The 17,037-nt window shown below is 38.6% G+C and overlaps 1 pseudogene; it reads right to left on the reverse strand.

Moving 5' to 3' along the window:
• Positions 1–9,120: 9,120 nt before the first annotated feature.
• The window catches only part of LOC135270550 (tubulin alpha chain-like), a 60,508-nt pseudogene continuing 52,591 nt past the window's right edge, over positions 9,121–17,037 (reverse strand).

The following is a 17,037-nucleotide window of genomic DNA, read 5'->3' on the forward strand; positions in this document are numbered from 1 at the left end:
ATTTTTTGCTATTTCAGTAAACTTTCAATCTCCTTTCCTAATTTCCTCACAAGCATGTAGAATTTATTCCTTGCACATTAAAGAATGTTTGGTTCTTGAAAAGGGATAACCTCACGGGTGTTCTTGCAATTATGGAAGCTTCCCTGTCTGGCAATCCTTTAAAGCAGGCCCCATGGAGAGTTGGAGTTGAGTTCCAAACCTTCTAAGAACAAAACTCATACCAAGAATACCTCCCAGCAAATTAGAGTCCCTGAAGACTTTCTAAGCTCGGCTTTGAATTCACATCCAATTAAGATAATTTAGGTAAAAATCATGGCGCTGTATGTGTCCTGAAATCCATTTAAATAGAATAAGAACAACAAAGAAATCCCAAAATTAGAAGAAAATTGCACTTAAAATTAGGGAATGGCTCCATTTCACAAGTTATAAAGAATATCTGCTATACATGATAAAGTTTCCCTGTTTTTAATCTGGCCAAGGGTGTGTGTGAGTGTGTGTGTGTGTGTGTGTGTATGTGTGTGTGTGGTTGTGGTACCGTGAGGGTGGAAGTGAAGCTGAAAGGACCCTTTGATCTCTAGTTATTTTTCCAGACAGGTTCAGGGGAAATCCCCATTGCCTACAAGAGCTACATCAGATTTGAAAGATTCTTGCTATTCCTGGTAGGCTTTTTGGAGCAACATAGAATGCAGAGGGCTGGAGTTCTCTTCCTATGTCTCTCAGTTGACATGCCACTCTGAGATTTCCTGGTCTTATCATGGTGCTGCCAAGAATCTGATATAAGCACCCTGCTTCTCTGGGTTCCCAGACCCTTCTCATTCCTGGGAAATATTTGTCCAAGTCTCTTGGCCAAGCCCTTCCTCTCCAAGGCATTCTACTTCTTCAAAACTGTAAAGCCCCCTATTTTTTTTTAACAGTAGTTTTGTTGGCTTATTAAACCTAGGGCTAAAATCACTGTCAGTAGGTAAACTAGTTTATCTTTTTTTAGGGGTCTTGAGAGTTTGATCTTTAAACCTCTCTAATAAGGAGGGACATATGATAATAAAATTAGCTAGATATTACTGAGAACTGATCATGAGCCAAACACTCTTCTAAGCATTTGTTTGGCTCATGCATTCAGTCTGAAGAATGACTCTAGGAGGCAGATGCTATTTTCATCTTAGGATGAGCACCTTAGTGGTCTAAGAAAATGTGGGCATAACTCCTGGAACCATCTGGGAACTTTGTTCTTTTTCTACAGCCTTGAGTTCATCTGAGACCAGACCACACTAACTGAAAGAATACGAAAAGGTAGAAGAAGAGTTTGTTCATGCCTGAGGTTACTGTACACTGTAGTCATGTCAGCTACTAAGAAGAAATTCTAAGATCAGTGAGGTGCACCCGGTCCAGATAAAGCACACGATTTCAGATAGAAATCATGTGCAGAAAGCCTCTGACCTGGGGAAGATCTGAGCTTGTTCTGTTTCTTCCCACCAAGTTTAGGTTTAGGGGATCCCCCTTCGTACCATTATCACCCGTATAGGTGTTGGAGCCATCCACAACTCAGGGCTTATAAGTATCCTGGCATAGTGGATGCAGAATAAGTTGATGGGACACCCTTGAGTGCCATTCTTGCTGGGGAGTCACGGGTGAAGTGCTGGTTGCTGGAGATGCATGCTTGCATGGGGGCAAGCAGAGTGTCTCAGGACGCTTGCTCTGCGCTTGTTTGTGTATCCTATTCTGCCCAGCTCCCTTGTCTAGCCACCTATGACCTTCCTTTATCCTCAGCCCAGGGAGTCGCTATCTTCACAAGGGTAGGACATTTGCCTCATTTTCCCTCATCATATCCTTTCTACAAAATATTGCATTGTGAGTTTTTCCCTTTTTCTAGACTACTTTATCTCCATTTTTGTTCTGTCATCTCTTTCCTGCAGCCTGCTGACTCAATGGGGTATTTCTTTCTATCCAAAGATGAAAGAAATAGCAGCCATTCTGAAAAAACAACACAGACATACCAGAAAAACTTCAAAACATTTATCCTGCTACACTTAAAGAAATCACACAACCAACATATTGAAAGTCTCAGTGTAACAGCTCAAATTATTTAAAAATTGAGTAAAATTTAATTTTTTTCTATACTCCTTCTAGTCCTCAAGGTTAATCTGATTAACCATTTACTATGCTAACTTTCAGACATTTTCCTATGTACTCATACAATTTTCTTTTTTCACATAGAATATGAACTAGGTCACCTCCAAAATGCTGTGATTCTGTGATTCAATCGCTTCCATTGAGTCATCCACTGATACAATAGTCCTTTTTGTGGAGAAATATTTCCAATAGCTAATAATTAATATCTGCCGAGTGCTTACTGTGTGTCAGGCACTCCTGTAGCTGCTTTAGATATCATTATCACATAGAATTTTCATAATCTCCCTATAAAATAGGTATAATTATTGATCCTATGTGACAGATACGTGCAGATAAGTACAGACAATACACAGAGGTCAAATGACTCCTCCAAGACAGCAGAGCAAGTCAGAATCCATGCCTCTAATTACTTGGCTCTATTGCCACCATCTGGGAGACAATGGTTTTGCCACAAAAACCTTAAAAAATCATGTTAAATTTTTATACCTCTTAAGACAAGCATGGTACTGTTATATAGAAGAGGTTAACTAAACTGACCCTTTATTTTATAAAACCATGTAGCTGGATGAAGAAAAGCCAGCTACAGATTCAGGGTTCCCACTCCCCAGCTACCCTTTTTTAGAAAATAGCTTCTTGTATGCAATTCATGTAGTGTCAAGTCTAGGATGTAGTCCAAATATTCAGAGAAAAATGGAGATACATAGAAAAGTACTTAAAGTTGGCAAGTACTAGGAGCATAGTATTATTGGGGTCCAGGTGGAGACCCACAGAAAAAGCTTGCCTGGTTCCATTCCAAGCCTTTGGATATGCTCCACCAACTGCCATGGTCCCTGGGTCGGCTACTGTGCCCATTTGTTGATACAGTAGCATCCTCAATTTGGAAGAATCATAAGGAAGCCTTAATTTGGTTAGCAGTTCTACATTCTTGATGCAATAATATTTTCAGAATGTGGGAGGACGTCAAACTATGGAAATATTCCTGAAGAAATTTGCTTATTTAGTTTTCTTCCATCTTCCTAGCACTCTGTGTTTTTTTTTTTTTTTTTTTTTGGCTAAACACCAGAGGTTTTGCTTTCATTTTTCAGATATATGTTTTTCCTTTGTCTAATGAACTTTCAAATACTTTCTGATGAGATATTAAGGTTGGAAAAAATAACTATCTCTTTAAGAAAGATAGTGATAATGCTAGGTATGTAAAACCCTAAAATTGAGGATATGCTTCATTATAGCCTGTCAACTGGAATGGAAAGATCATGATTCTAGTTCAGAGTCTATAAATAAAAGCCAGTGATTCTCTGGGGCACTTTTGGGGTCCTTATTCCTGATCCTGGTGAGCCTTCACCATTTCCAATGGGTAAAGTTGACACATAATGTCTAGCTACATTTGAATGTCAGAAAAATAACGAGTACAGTTTTAGTCTAAGTATGCCCAAGTATTACATAGGACATACTTATATTAAAATAATTATCTCTTGTTTATCTGAAATTCAAATTTAACTGGGTATCATATTTTTATTGGCCAATCTGGCAACCTACTGATGTACCACAGTAGAGGTAGCTAAGGGAAGGCACAAACTGGTTTTTGAATAGTCACAAGTTGCTTGAAGCATTCTAGGAACAATGTGAAATCTTGACTGCAAGTACTTCCTTGGGCTTCCCTGAGTTGGGGTGACCTTCCCTGACCTTCCTTTTAAGGGCTTTTTAGTAAGTCTGGAAACCCATATCTAAGGGGGAATCCCAAAGTCATTCTTACCCTCATGACTTTGTTTCCAGTTCAAAGTGGAATCTTCCTAAAAATAGCTGCATGTGACCAACAAGAGATGATGAGATTTGTAAAACGGGGATTACCATACATTTTACCCTTATGGGTAAGGCTTTTCTGTCTGGGGAGATTTGATGGGATTGATGTAAAAGATTCCAGGTCCCCAGACAGACAGAAAAAGTCCTGTTATACTTCTAGATGTATGATCAGGCTCTAGTGGTTCAGAGAGCACAAACAGATGCAAGCTTAGATGTTTCTACGGACCAGGTACAGACCTGAGTTTCAAGATCACCTTTTATGGCTCGTGGAAGCAATGAACTACACCGTTTCCAGAAGAAAAATCAGAGGAGATCTTCGCTTCATCACATGTAGGCTCTTATATTTGGTTCTGTCTAGATGGTGTTTCAAAGATGGAGTTGTTTACCACTTTGGAGGGCCAGAAAATTCTCTGATATACTCTTTGGACTCCCACTTCCTGAGAAAAAACAGGGCTGAGGCTATAGAAAAGACATGAATTTTCTGGGCTGACAATGGCACAGCCCAGACCCTGAAGATGGTGGTGCTGCTCCCTGTGAGTGCAAAGGGATTCTAATTTGTTTTGTTCCCTTTCATGGCACAAATATCTGATATTTATGTAACACTGGTATTACAAGAACCAAGGAGAGCAAATTATTAGGAATAAGGTTGTGTAGAATGGGAAGAATGTTACTGGAAATTCACAAATGGTGCATGAAGAGGCATGGTACTTGGCTGTGAGTGCAGGCCAGGGAATGAGGAATAGCATTAGAAATTGGCCAGCTTGTCATTCATTTGTCTGTTTCATCAATAGGTATTTACTGAGTTATTGTCATGTGTTAGATAGTATTCTGAATTTTGCGATACAAGAGTGAAGAAAATAACTTTTCAGTTGTTTACGGAGCTTATAGTTCAGAGAGATTGATAAATAGGCAATGACAATATAGGAGATAGAAGAGGTAAGTGCAAACTGTGGAGGCAAGCAGGAGAGTCTGCTAGTTAAGTCTAGTTATTGGGGTAGGGAATGGAGGACCCAGGAAAGACTCAGCGGATGTGACATTGGAGATCTGCAGGGTTACTAGGAATTTTCCAGAACTTTCTCAAGGATGCAGAAATGGAAGAAAGTTTTGGGCAGAGGGAAAGTCTGTACAGAATCTCTAAGATGAAGAGAATGTGCGCATTCATCAGTATGGCTGGGCATAAAATCCAAGGGAGAGAGTAGCTGGAGATGTGGCTAGGAAGGGAGACAGAGCTCTGTTGACGGTGGTAAGAAACTTGGACTTGTTCTGTGCGCTAATAAGCAGAGGAATGACTTCATCAGATGTGTGTTTTAAAGAAGTCGCGAAGGTGCCTGGGTATGGAGTGGCTTTAACTAGGCGTCAGTCCACATGGAGTAAGCTCAAAATCTTCTGTGTGTGAACCAGTGTCCTATAGGGGACTAGGTAGGTCACTGGGGCTAAGGTGGAAGGTGGCGACAGTGAGTTTTGTTTTTTGTTTTTCTGTTTATTACATGAGGCTACACCACCACGTTGATTCTGCCAGGAGTAGCATGCTCAGTAAATTTCCTGATTCTGCAAGGCAGATCTTGCTTTGTATTACTTTAAATTACCTTAGGATCCAAAGGGGCCATCACTATAGAAAAAGGGTCTGGTACATGTAGTAGCCAAATGAAAATAACAACTGATGGAAAAAAAATAAAATTTAAGGAATTCTGGAGCAGGAACCTAGAAGTGTATAACAGTAAGGGCCAAGATACTTGCGGAATTTCTAGCTTTATGACTCTTGGTCCTCTTTACCTTCTTTTCTTTCTATCGCCAGAAGCTTGGGAGGATGAAAGGGTATTTTATTGATCTTTGATCATATTCTTTTTTATTGGTCCTTTCTACACATTTAATAACTTCTTTCTTTGTCATGAGAAAAAGATTAAATTAATGATGGAGATGATAAAATGAGTTGCACCGCCTGAGGCAATGTATGCCACATGTTGTAAGCCATGGTAAAGGTGTAGCAATTGTAAATTACTTCAGAGAAATCTCTCTGGTCCAAATCTATGCCAGCTCAGTGTGCAGTGCTGCTCCCCTAGAACAGAAGGGGACAGGCCTTGTGGGCTCACCTCAAAGGAGGCAATGGAGTTTTGACTGGATCTCACCACAGGTAATCATTTTTTGCTTCAGAGGAAGTTATCAAAAAGCCAGAAAACATCTCTCCTCTTAAAACCGGTCGCTGAATACATCACTTATTTAACACCCTCTTTTCTCCACCAAAGGCTGTGTATGTGTGTGAGATCCAGATCTACTCAAACATTTCAGAAGTAATGTTAAAATAAGAAATAAATTCAGTGTGTTTTTTATGAATGAATTTTAATACATTTTAATTTATAGACTGGTCTAAGTCTCTTGGCTCTCTAAAATATTTACCCTGTTTTTATTTTAAGAGAAGAAAACTTAGGCCTACTTCAAGGGAGGGGACCACTCCTGGAAGACTTTTTAGCTTCACTTTTGAGGAAGGTTAAATATTCCTGTGGAATGATTTCCAGGATGTAAAGGAAGCCTCCAGTCATATTGATAAAAGATCTTCAGTTCTCTCAAGCACAGACTGTATGAAAGGTTTCCATTTCTCCATATGTGTATGTGTGTATATGTGTGTACGTGCACACACACCTATGTCTACATTTAGATTAACACTGAATTGTGTTTCACAACCAAGGTGCAAGAAGAAAGACTAATCATGGCAGACACCCCCACTGCCTCCCTGCCACCCTGCATGGTTTGAAAGTAACAGAATTCCCTGAACAGTAATATGCTACTTATCTTCCTGTCAGTCATTCAATACCACTTATAAATTCCAAAGGGCTACTGTTAGTAAAACCCTCTTGCTTTCCATTCCTGAGCATGTTTTATCATTATCCATTTTGATCTTGGAAATGTAATCTTTAACAAGATACCAGTATCTGTGAAATGTCATTCCAACAAAGGATATCAGTATTCTCCATGTCTTTTGTTGTACTAGCATTTGACCTTCATTGCTAATTGTTGGTCTGTCTTCCTAGCTTACAGCTTATTTGGACGTACATATCTTCTATCTGTTACCACTTTAGAGCTTTTGTCTAGAAATTAGACTGGTAAAATAACATAGAAGGGTTTTCCCCTATGATAACCTCTTCCTTTGATACAAATAATTGAAAATGGGTATGATAGCATCAGAGGACGTAAAGTTTGAAAGTTTATAGAAAGACTTGGAGAATCAGGAGTAAAAGAGAACTAAGGCAAGTGAGTTTAAAATATTATTTTGCCCAAAATGCTACTTAAAATGAATTCGAATTTAGGTTTATTATAGTAGATGGTTACACATTAGGTCTTTTAAGTTCTAACATCCAGATGTTCTTTAAAAATCTATTTTAAAGTTCTAACTGGAGATCATAGAATAAAATTGCCAGAATGTGAAGAGGTAAAAGAAAAGTCAGATTGGAAGGATGCTACAAAAAAAAACTTCCCTGTCGATGACCAGGCAATGTGAATGGAAGTCAGATGGGAAAGGAAACAGATGCAGAGATGGTCTTGTAATTAATGGAACTTACAGCTCTTTAAAAATGCTAACCTCAGTAGGGTGTGGTGGCTCACACCTGTAATTCCAGCACTTTGGGAGGGCGAGGTGGGCAGATCCCTTGAGGTTGGGAGTTTGAGACCAGCCTGGGCAACATGGTGAAACCCCATCTCTACTAAAATACAATAACAATTAGCCAGGCATAGTGGCACATGCCTGTTATCCCAGCTACTTGGGAGGCTGAGGCAGGAGAATTGCTTGAACCTGGGAGGGAGAGGGCGCAGTGAGCTGCGATTGCACCAGTGCACTCCAGCCTGGGTGGCTCTCAAAAAAAAAAAAAAAAAAAGAAAAAGTGCTAACCTGAAAGAGGCAGGTACAGAGCATGAAATGAGAGCTTCTCGTAAAAGTCCACTCATTTGGCAGGGCCACCAGGGTGGAGAACCTCTTCATTTTTGGTACATAGGCTAGCATTTCAAAGATATGAAGACATAGGTCTTTCTCTGAAGGTTGTGGATGGATGGTTGTGGATATCATATTCTTTAGATAAAATTTCTAGAGCCTACTATATACTCATTCTAAGGAAAATATTTCTCTCAATCTAAGGACCTAAGAAAGAAATGGGAGGCAGAAAGAGAATTTACTCCTGTCTATTACTTAGGGAAATTTCTTAGTCTCTCTAACACTAACTTCCTCATCTGTAAATTGGTGATGATCATAATAGGGTTGCTGTGAACTTTAAATGAGATCATGGATATTGGTCGCTCAGTGCAATGCCTGGCACATAGGAGCTGCTTAATAAGTCGTAACCAGCAACTATTATTAAAATCATAGAGAGTAATTTATCTTAGGGTTTGTCAAAAGAGACCTATTATCTTTGCTCAATTGCTTAGATGACCTGTGAACCCCTCTGAATTTGTGCTTGGCATTTATCTTCTATTGGCAATTCTTTCAATGTCCCTCCAGTGTTTTTTAGACCTTACCTCTTTGGTGCACTCTGGCAGACTTCCAACTGTTGGTGTCTGCCATCTTCCAGCCTAAGAGTTTCTGTAAGCTATTGACATCTGCTCTATGTAGACAGCAGGGAGGAAGGGACGGGAGCTAAGAGCTCTCCAGGAGCAGCCCTCAACCAGTGACTGATGGGAGGGGTACATGATTGCCCTAGCTCCCTTCTTCACGTGGAATTTTCTGATTCCCAGAGTTTCTCTGTGGATTAGCTCCAGTTGCCTATAATGTTAACTGGTAAATAACAGACCCTTTAATGCTTTTTTTTCTCTTCCCTTTCTCATTGTCTTACTCCCCTATTGCATATCCCCCACCCCATTTCTCACATTTAACTACTTGAACTAGGATGTTTATTACTGGGTTTGAATCTGGGAGAAACCATATGAAGACATTTTATTGAGGAAACAAAGTTGTAAAGTTGCTTTCTATTAATCTATTAATATCTATTAAATAATCTTTTAATAAATTATTTTTTGCTTTTCTGTTTCTTATATAAGGCTAGACCATGCATTAATTTCACTAGGAGTAACATGCTCAGTGAGGGTTTTTTTTGCTGTTTAAATTGCAATTATTACTTGTATTGACAATTTAGGGATATAATGGACATTTTCACATAACAAAAATAAGACAGTCCCAAGACAATGGAATATAAAAGTGTAGCACACAGGTTACTACTCTTCACTCTCATCCTCTCTCTCAGCACTATCTGCTCCAACCTCCTCATAATCCTTCTCAAGGGTAGCCGTGTCCTCACGGACTTCAGAAAACTCTCCTTTCTCCATCCCTTCACCCACATACTAGTGAACAGAGGCATGCTTTGCATATATCAGGTCAAACTTGTGGTCCTGGTAAGCCCAGGCCTCAGTGACAGCTGTGGTGTTGTTCAACATGCTCACAGCTTTCTGTACTTTGGTCAGGTCTCCACCAGGCACCACAGTGGGAGGCTGGTAGTTAATACCAACCCTGAAGCCAGTGGGGCACTAATCCACAAACTGGATAGTATACTTGGTCTTGATGGTGGCAATGGCAGCATTGACATCTCTGGGAACCACGTCATCATGATACAACAGACAGCAAGCCACGTATTTACCATGGTGAGGGTAAAATATCATGGTGATGGCTGGCTCAAAGCAAGCATTGGTGATCTTGCTAAAGTTACCTTTATGGTTAACTTACATTATCCTATACGTGTTATTTGCTTATAGTATTGTTTAGATAATTATACAGTATAAAGGTGATATAAAAAGCATAATGGCTCTTAATTTTATAATTAAATGTATTCGTTTTAAACATATAAGAGTAGGTGATATGTTTATAATTAAATATCACTTTAAACATATAAGAGTAGGTGATATGCTTATAACTCAATATCACTTTAAACATATAAGTGATATGTTTATAATTAAATATCACTTTAAACATATAAGAGTAGGTGATATGTTTAGGTCCCCAGCCAAATCTCATCTCAAATTGTAATCCCCACATGTCAAGGAAGAGACCTGGTGGGAAGTGATGGGATCCTAGGGATGGTTTCCCCCATGCTGTCTTCGTGACAGTGAGTGAGTTCTCACAAGATCTGATGGTTTTATAAGTGGCCATTTCCCCTCCTCTCTCTCCTGCCACCGTGGGAAGATGTGCCTTGCTTCCCTTTTTTCCACCATGATTGTATGAATTTCCTGAGGCCTCCCCAGCCACATGGAACTGTGAGTCAATTAAACCTCCTTCCATTATAAATTACCCAATCTCGTGCAGTTCTTTACAGCAGTATAAAAATGGTCTAGTACAGTAGGCATCAGTTATATGAAATTCTAGGGGGTAAATAATCTAAGATAAACAGTTCCAATGTCATTTAATTACAGTGTCATGTACAGTCATGGGATCTTGCTGAATTCAAGTGTCGGTACACAGTAGTGATTGGTGACATAGGAATACTAGATTAAATTGATAGTTATTGACCAAGTTTAGAAGAATGCATATGGGAGCTGAATGGGCTGTCAGTTCATATTCTTTTACTATATTATTGTTTCAAAAGCACATTAAAAAGTGCTACTCTCCACCTTTCTCACTTTATTCTCTTATTTGAGGAATAAAAGGAGTGAAAATGGAAGCAAAGTATAAGTTCTTTCTTAGTAAAAAGCACATTATCTTCTCAAGACAACTTTAATTAGAAGGCCATAGCTGCATAACTTATAGGAGTAGCTTGATTTTGAATTTGGAGCCCATCTCTAGGAGGCAAATGAATAGAGACCAAAAGGAAGGTATTGAAGGGGACAGGAAAGTTAAGGGCTCAGCTGGAAACCATGTTATAATCACAGCTCAATATTTTACAACTGCTTTCTTATCATAAATATACAAGCCAGGCCAGAGGTACCCCACATTTATAGTAAATGTTGATAACGTATTATCATCATGAGAACTATTTTTCATTCTTTCTGAGGTAGGCAAAGTCCAAATTTCATGTCTTCTCAGGTTTACTTTTTTAGTTTCATGCATTGATTGCACATTTGATTTTGAGGGACTGTTCCATCTGTGTGTCAGGTTGGCATTAGGTAAGAAGGCTCTCACTAGTGGATACCACTCGTAGGATGATGATTCTGCCTTCCAAATATACTTGGGACATACATTCAGTGTTTTGTATTTGCCTATCAGGATGAGTTGCAAATGGTATCAGTGGTAGTATCTTCAAAAGAGCAGTTTTTAAACTCTTATTCTCCCAATTGAATAGTTTTTTCAAATAGAATATGCTGTAGAACTCCAAAATCTAATTATATATGAAAACACTGATTCAACAGACAGGTAGTTGCAAATGGTAACAGCCTGCTATACACTTTCACTGCAATCATTGTGTATCCAGAAACATGAAAGAGATGGTAAGAAATTTTCATTTCAAAATTTAATCACTAACAATATCTAACTGCTTGTATTTCTTATTATAAACATCAAAGTCAGACAGGTAGCACATAAAACTTGTAATAAGTCCTAAAAATTTATAATTTAACAACATTAAGACGTTATCTGCTAGAAAGTAAATTCTTATTGAAAAATTGACTTACATGATAAGACTATGTTCCAAGCAGATGAGTCTGAATCTCACCTGGCATAAACATGGAAGGGTCATGTTATTGCAGGACTGGGTTACTGGTATGGGAAAAATGAGTTATTACATAAATCTTATAGATGATCCAGTTTACTGTGATAAACTCAAAGGATGTGCACTTAGCAAATTATACCAGGAGGCATCAGGCTGGGGGATGCTCAAGGATCATGGATTCTCTATTCTGCTTGGCTCTCCCTGTATGAGATTCTATCTGGTTGCAAGAAACCCAGAGTAGGGCCTCTTCTAACCCTTTATAATTCAAATCTGCACCCTGAAACATCAGCATGATTCCCTAACATGACTGCAAAATCTCATTAACCATCCCTTGTAGTAACTTAGTCGCAGTGGTTTTCTTTACATCACCACTAGCATCATCTTGCTACACTGCCACAGACCAGGTGTTGCACATGCCCACTGTGGGCTGGCTTAGCATATAGGCCTCAATAAAGCCATTCACATATGTGGGGGTTTGCCTACACATCTGAAGAATGAGAGTAAATCAGGCACTGACTTTAAAAAAAGAAAAAGGCCACTGTACTTCAGCCTGGGTGATAGAGTTAGACTCTATCTCAAAAAAAAAAAAAAAAAGCTTCTATAAAAATCTATGTGCATTAATGACTTTCTGCTAAGTATTTCCTAGTAAAAATATAGATTAGCACCATCATTTAGAGAAATACTTTTCCTCAAAGTACAATTTAGAACAATATAATCTAGACTGAAGGTTTGGGTGGTTATTTACATCCAATCTCATTCTCATGGGAAATTTTGAGCCACTCCCTCTCTCTATCATGGGGATTTAAGGGGTGGCTCAGACAAGGTGCTCACTTTGGAAATAAATGACAAGGTTTGGGTAGTGCAGGTAGGCATGGGGTGAATATTCACTAAAGCCATTTAGTTTGCTCACTCAAAAGATAAGTTGAAAGGATGGAAAAGGATCTAGAAATGGAAGACAAAGTCAATAGTAGAATTGAGACAGTGTGAAAACAGGTGGACATGGAACATAAAGGGGTCTCTTGATTGATTTTCAAGCATGCAATTTTATTAGTTTTAGAAGGTAGGTATAAACATATGTTTATGTATGTGCAATAATTTTTTTCCTTTTACAGAGAATCTTTGATCTAATGTAGGGATTATGGTCAGTATAGTTAGTGGGTATAAATCAACAAACGAACAGATCTCATAAACCAGTTCAATTAAAGAACATTAATAACTAATAATCACATGAGAAGATAGGGCATGTTTAGGCCATTGCATACAAACAGAGGAAACATTTTTTAAAAATTTAAGTTTTCAGAATACATATGCAGGATGTACAGGATTGTTACATAGGTAAATATGTGCTATGGTAGTTTGCTGCACCTATCAACCCATCACCTAGATTAAATGTTGCATGCATTAACTATTTATCCTGATGCTTTCCCTTCCTCCACCCTCCCAAAGGCCCCACTGTGTGTTGTTCCCCTCCCTGTGTCCATGTGCTCTCATTGTTCAGCTCCCACTTATAAGTGAGAACATGTGGTGTTTGGTTTTCTGTTCCTTTTAGTTTGCTGAGTATAATGGCTTCTAGCTCCATCCACGCCCCTGCAAAGGACATGATCTTGTTCCTGTTTATGGCTGCATAGTATTCCATGGTGTATATGTACCACATTTTCTTTATTCAATCTATCATTGATGGGCATTTGGGTTGGTTCCATGTCTTTGCTATTGTGAATAGTGCTGCAGTAAACATAGGTGTACATGTATCTTTATAATAAAATGATTTATATTCTAAAGGAAACATTTTATATGAAAAATATACTATATAATATGTATTTGGGAGTAAGTAATTCTGGGAGTAAGAGAGTGTAATGCAGTTTGTTGGGTTGTTGCAAGGCTTCTAATGCTCTGCTCCCAAACATGACTTTCTTTTCTTCATTCTTCTTTTTGACAAGAATACTTACAAACTTGGTAGAGTAGAACCAATGGCATAGAATATATATTCTTAGTAGATTAACAGGTTGTTAAGTACCTCTTGATGGGACAGGGCCAAAAAGTATCATGAATAACCAACTGTTCATTTTATTCCAAGGAGGTGTTGGGTAAATGACTCTGGTTTCGGGTCAGGTGTTGACAACCTGAGCTAGTGGCAATGGAAACTTGCTGTGTCACTTTGGAAAGCATGTGTTGATGAACATTGTTGCTCTTTCTGATAGCAGACTTTCTCATCATTTGCCACAGCTGAGAAGGCAGGCATCTCCCACAAAGTTGCTTGGATGACAGATGCTTCTTGCATGGATGCTTTGAGTTAACTACTTTTCTAGAGATTCCTTTCCAGCTCAAGCTGAGATTACAGAAACCATTCAGCAAATGAACACTGACTGGACCAGCTGCTCCATATGTAACATATTGAGGCTCTTCAACTTGTTTGAAGCCTGGTACAATTTATCTGCAAAGGTGCTGCAGGTGGAAAGCTATTAAATTTTCATTCATGTTGGCATTTCACAGGCATTCAAGCCTTCCAGAGCTGGAATGGGTTGCCATCTTAAATGATAGGATTCATAGGAAGTTCAAATCTTACGGAGAGTAAAGGGAACATGTAGGCAATGACCTTGTTGGCTTATAATGTCTCCTTGGTTTCTGAACTTATTCAGTGTTTTGTCCTCCCTGCCTTCCAAATGCTGCTGTGCCAGTTTCATTAACTGACTAACCCTGCTTTTCATTTTAATGACAAACATTTATTATTTTTATTATTTTTTAAAAATTAATAGAAATGGGGTTTCACCATGTTGGCCAGGCTGGTCTTGAACTACTGACCTCGTGATTCACCAACCTTGGCCTCCCAAAGTGCTGGGATAACAGGAGTGAGCCACTGTGCCCAGCTGACAAACATTTCTAATGTCCAAATAATAAACACTGGTTTCAATAGTGACTGCTGACTTTGATCACTGGTCATCTGCTAGTCAGCTCTAGCTTAGACTTATAGACTTGCCTGAAGTTTTCATTCTATGATGCTATATAAAAAAACTGATTAAAAATGATCTAAAAGAGTAGACCCACATATGAATGGATTATTATTTTCACCCAGACACAGATGAAAGAGACACAAATAGAATAAATACATCCTATTTTGGAGCAGGGCATGTCTAGAATGAGTAGAAAAGAGAGAAAAATATGAAAATCGGTTAGCACTTACACGAGAAACTGGGAGTAAAGTGACATATTAAAAATTCCTTTAAGCTTTCTTAAGAAATGATTTTATCCTTTAGTCTGAATGTTAAACACAATGGAACCCGTTGAACTCCTGATTATATTGTGGGAGTCCTACACTTGCTTTATGAGATGGCTACATACGTTGGGTCTTTTGATCTCGTCTGTGCTTCTGTACTAGAAAAATATTAAGATAATAGCTACATGTCATAGGGGACTTACAATATTACAGTGCTCTGTGCTGTGATACTTCTTTTATTCTCTCTCCATCCTCCTACTTCTCCTCAGAACATATAGAAGAAGGTAGAAATTTTCTAAACTGCTTTTATCTTTAAATATTTACCATGTGCCTGGCCCTCTGCTAAGCATATAGTCTTCATCAGCTCACTTAATGCCCTCAACAAGCAACAGAAGTAAGCATTATTGACATCATTTTATAGAAAGGAAACTGAGGCTCACGGAGTAGAGAAACTCATGCAAGTTTCTGTAACTAATAAGTGGTACAGCTGAGGTTCAAATCTATGTCTCACTGCAAAAGCCTTTTTACTCCCAACTGCCTGATACACATTAACTTTAAATCAATGTTTTCTTTAAAAAAGTTTAGAGAAAAAGAGACCAAGTCTTTGATTTGAGTCAAAAAGGAATTCCATAGGTCTGAATATCAAGATACCTTTAAGTTAATGAAATAAGAAACAATGTGAAGAAGGGCAGGTATTCTCAGGAATTGGAATAGTTTCTCTTCCCATAGCCTTGTGCCTGTTTCATCAAATATGAGTTGATTATGATTCAATAAAAAAGACACCTGAGCCCTGAAGCTGAAGAACGTAAAGACATCTTTTGAGACTTGACAGTCAGTGAATGTCAGTGAATGTTTGATTCTTCACTATTGCTATGTATTAAGGGCAAATATAGATCTAATTACAGAACGTAATTTATTCCTCTCAGTATTCTAGACAGAAAGTGCATTAAGCAGCATTGACCTCTACTCAATAGAAATGTGGCTGGAGGGTCACAGGCAGTGCCAGCAATTGCTCACCCAAAAAGCACTGTTCCTGTGGATTGATAGATGTCTTTGGGATCAAATGTGGCAGTTGTCTTGGAGGGCTTAGGAAGGTTGAATGCTGAGAAATGATGGCCCTATGGATGGTTATCGTGAAACAGATCTTTGTTAGGCAGACAGGGATTTGTTTTAAGATCTCAAACACTGAAATGTCTATCTTACCACATGGAACATGGCTTTTATGATGGGAATATTCAGAACCTGAGGTCAAAAGAAGTTTCAATAAAAAGAGGAAAGGTACATAAGTCAATTTCATTTTGCCCATCTGGACAGGCTTTTGCCTCTGAAGCTTGGCATGTCTTTGGACACAGTACATCCTTCTGTGGTGTACTTTAGGCATTGTGGGCAGGTGTTTGGTTACTGCTATGCTACCAGTGGAATAGGAGGACTGCTTGCTGATGGAGCTCATTGACAGCTCCTTAGGCATATTCTTGTTCTTCCTACCCTCAAGGAGGTGTCATGCCTTCATCTTCCTCTACTGCTCACCTGAGGCAAAGCAGGTGCTTTATCCTCTGGCACCGCCATGAACCTGGGAGCATGGCATCTGCCCTTGAGGCTGATTGGGTCAAGCATTTAATATTTGTACACTTAAACCTTGCAAAAGGTGAAATGGGCACATTTTCTTGAAACTTATTCTTTACATTTGACAACTAATATATTTTTTAAGGTTTTTACCAGCTTATTTTGTTGGCATTTTCTATTATTTTTTTTTGTGAATTTTCTATTAATTCTCCATTCATGCAAGTACCAAATTTGATGTGTCCTTTATTCATCATTAATTTCATGTTACTCAATATCTATGGATATTTAAACTTCTTTAAGCATGTTTCATGGTGGCACTGGCCATTACAAACAATGTTGAGGTTCTCAGAGCCCTGCAAAGCAGGGAAGATGGAAAAAAAAGAATCTTCACTTTTCTAGAGGAAGTGGTACCAGACCTTCCAGTATTCTAAAACGTGTAAAATAATTGCTGTTTAAAACCACAAGACTGTTTAAGCATCTATAATGCAGTTTTGTTTCAGAAGGACATCATTCAGTATCTCTGCATTACATGCAGTGTCTGATAAATAATTCCCCAGTGCCTGTACATTCATCCTGTTAGGAGTTTAAAGACTTTATTCTCCCAAATTATATAGTTGGCTTTTGTTTATGCTGCTATAGTAAGTGGTTTGGTGCCTGTTGTAAGTAGCCTTGCAAGTAATGTTCTGGAATCATCAGGTCCACTAAAATCTTTTTGGCCTGGAA

The sequence above is a fragment of the Aotus nancymaae genome, unplaced genomic scaffold (assembly GCF_030222135.1).
Source record: "Aotus nancymaae isolate 86718 unplaced genomic scaffold, 86718_ANA_hifiasm-v0.15.2.pri h1tg000064l_0, whole genome shotgun sequence".
Lineage (NCBI taxonomy): Eukaryota > Metazoa > Chordata > Mammalia > Primates > Aotidae > Aotus > Aotus nancymaae.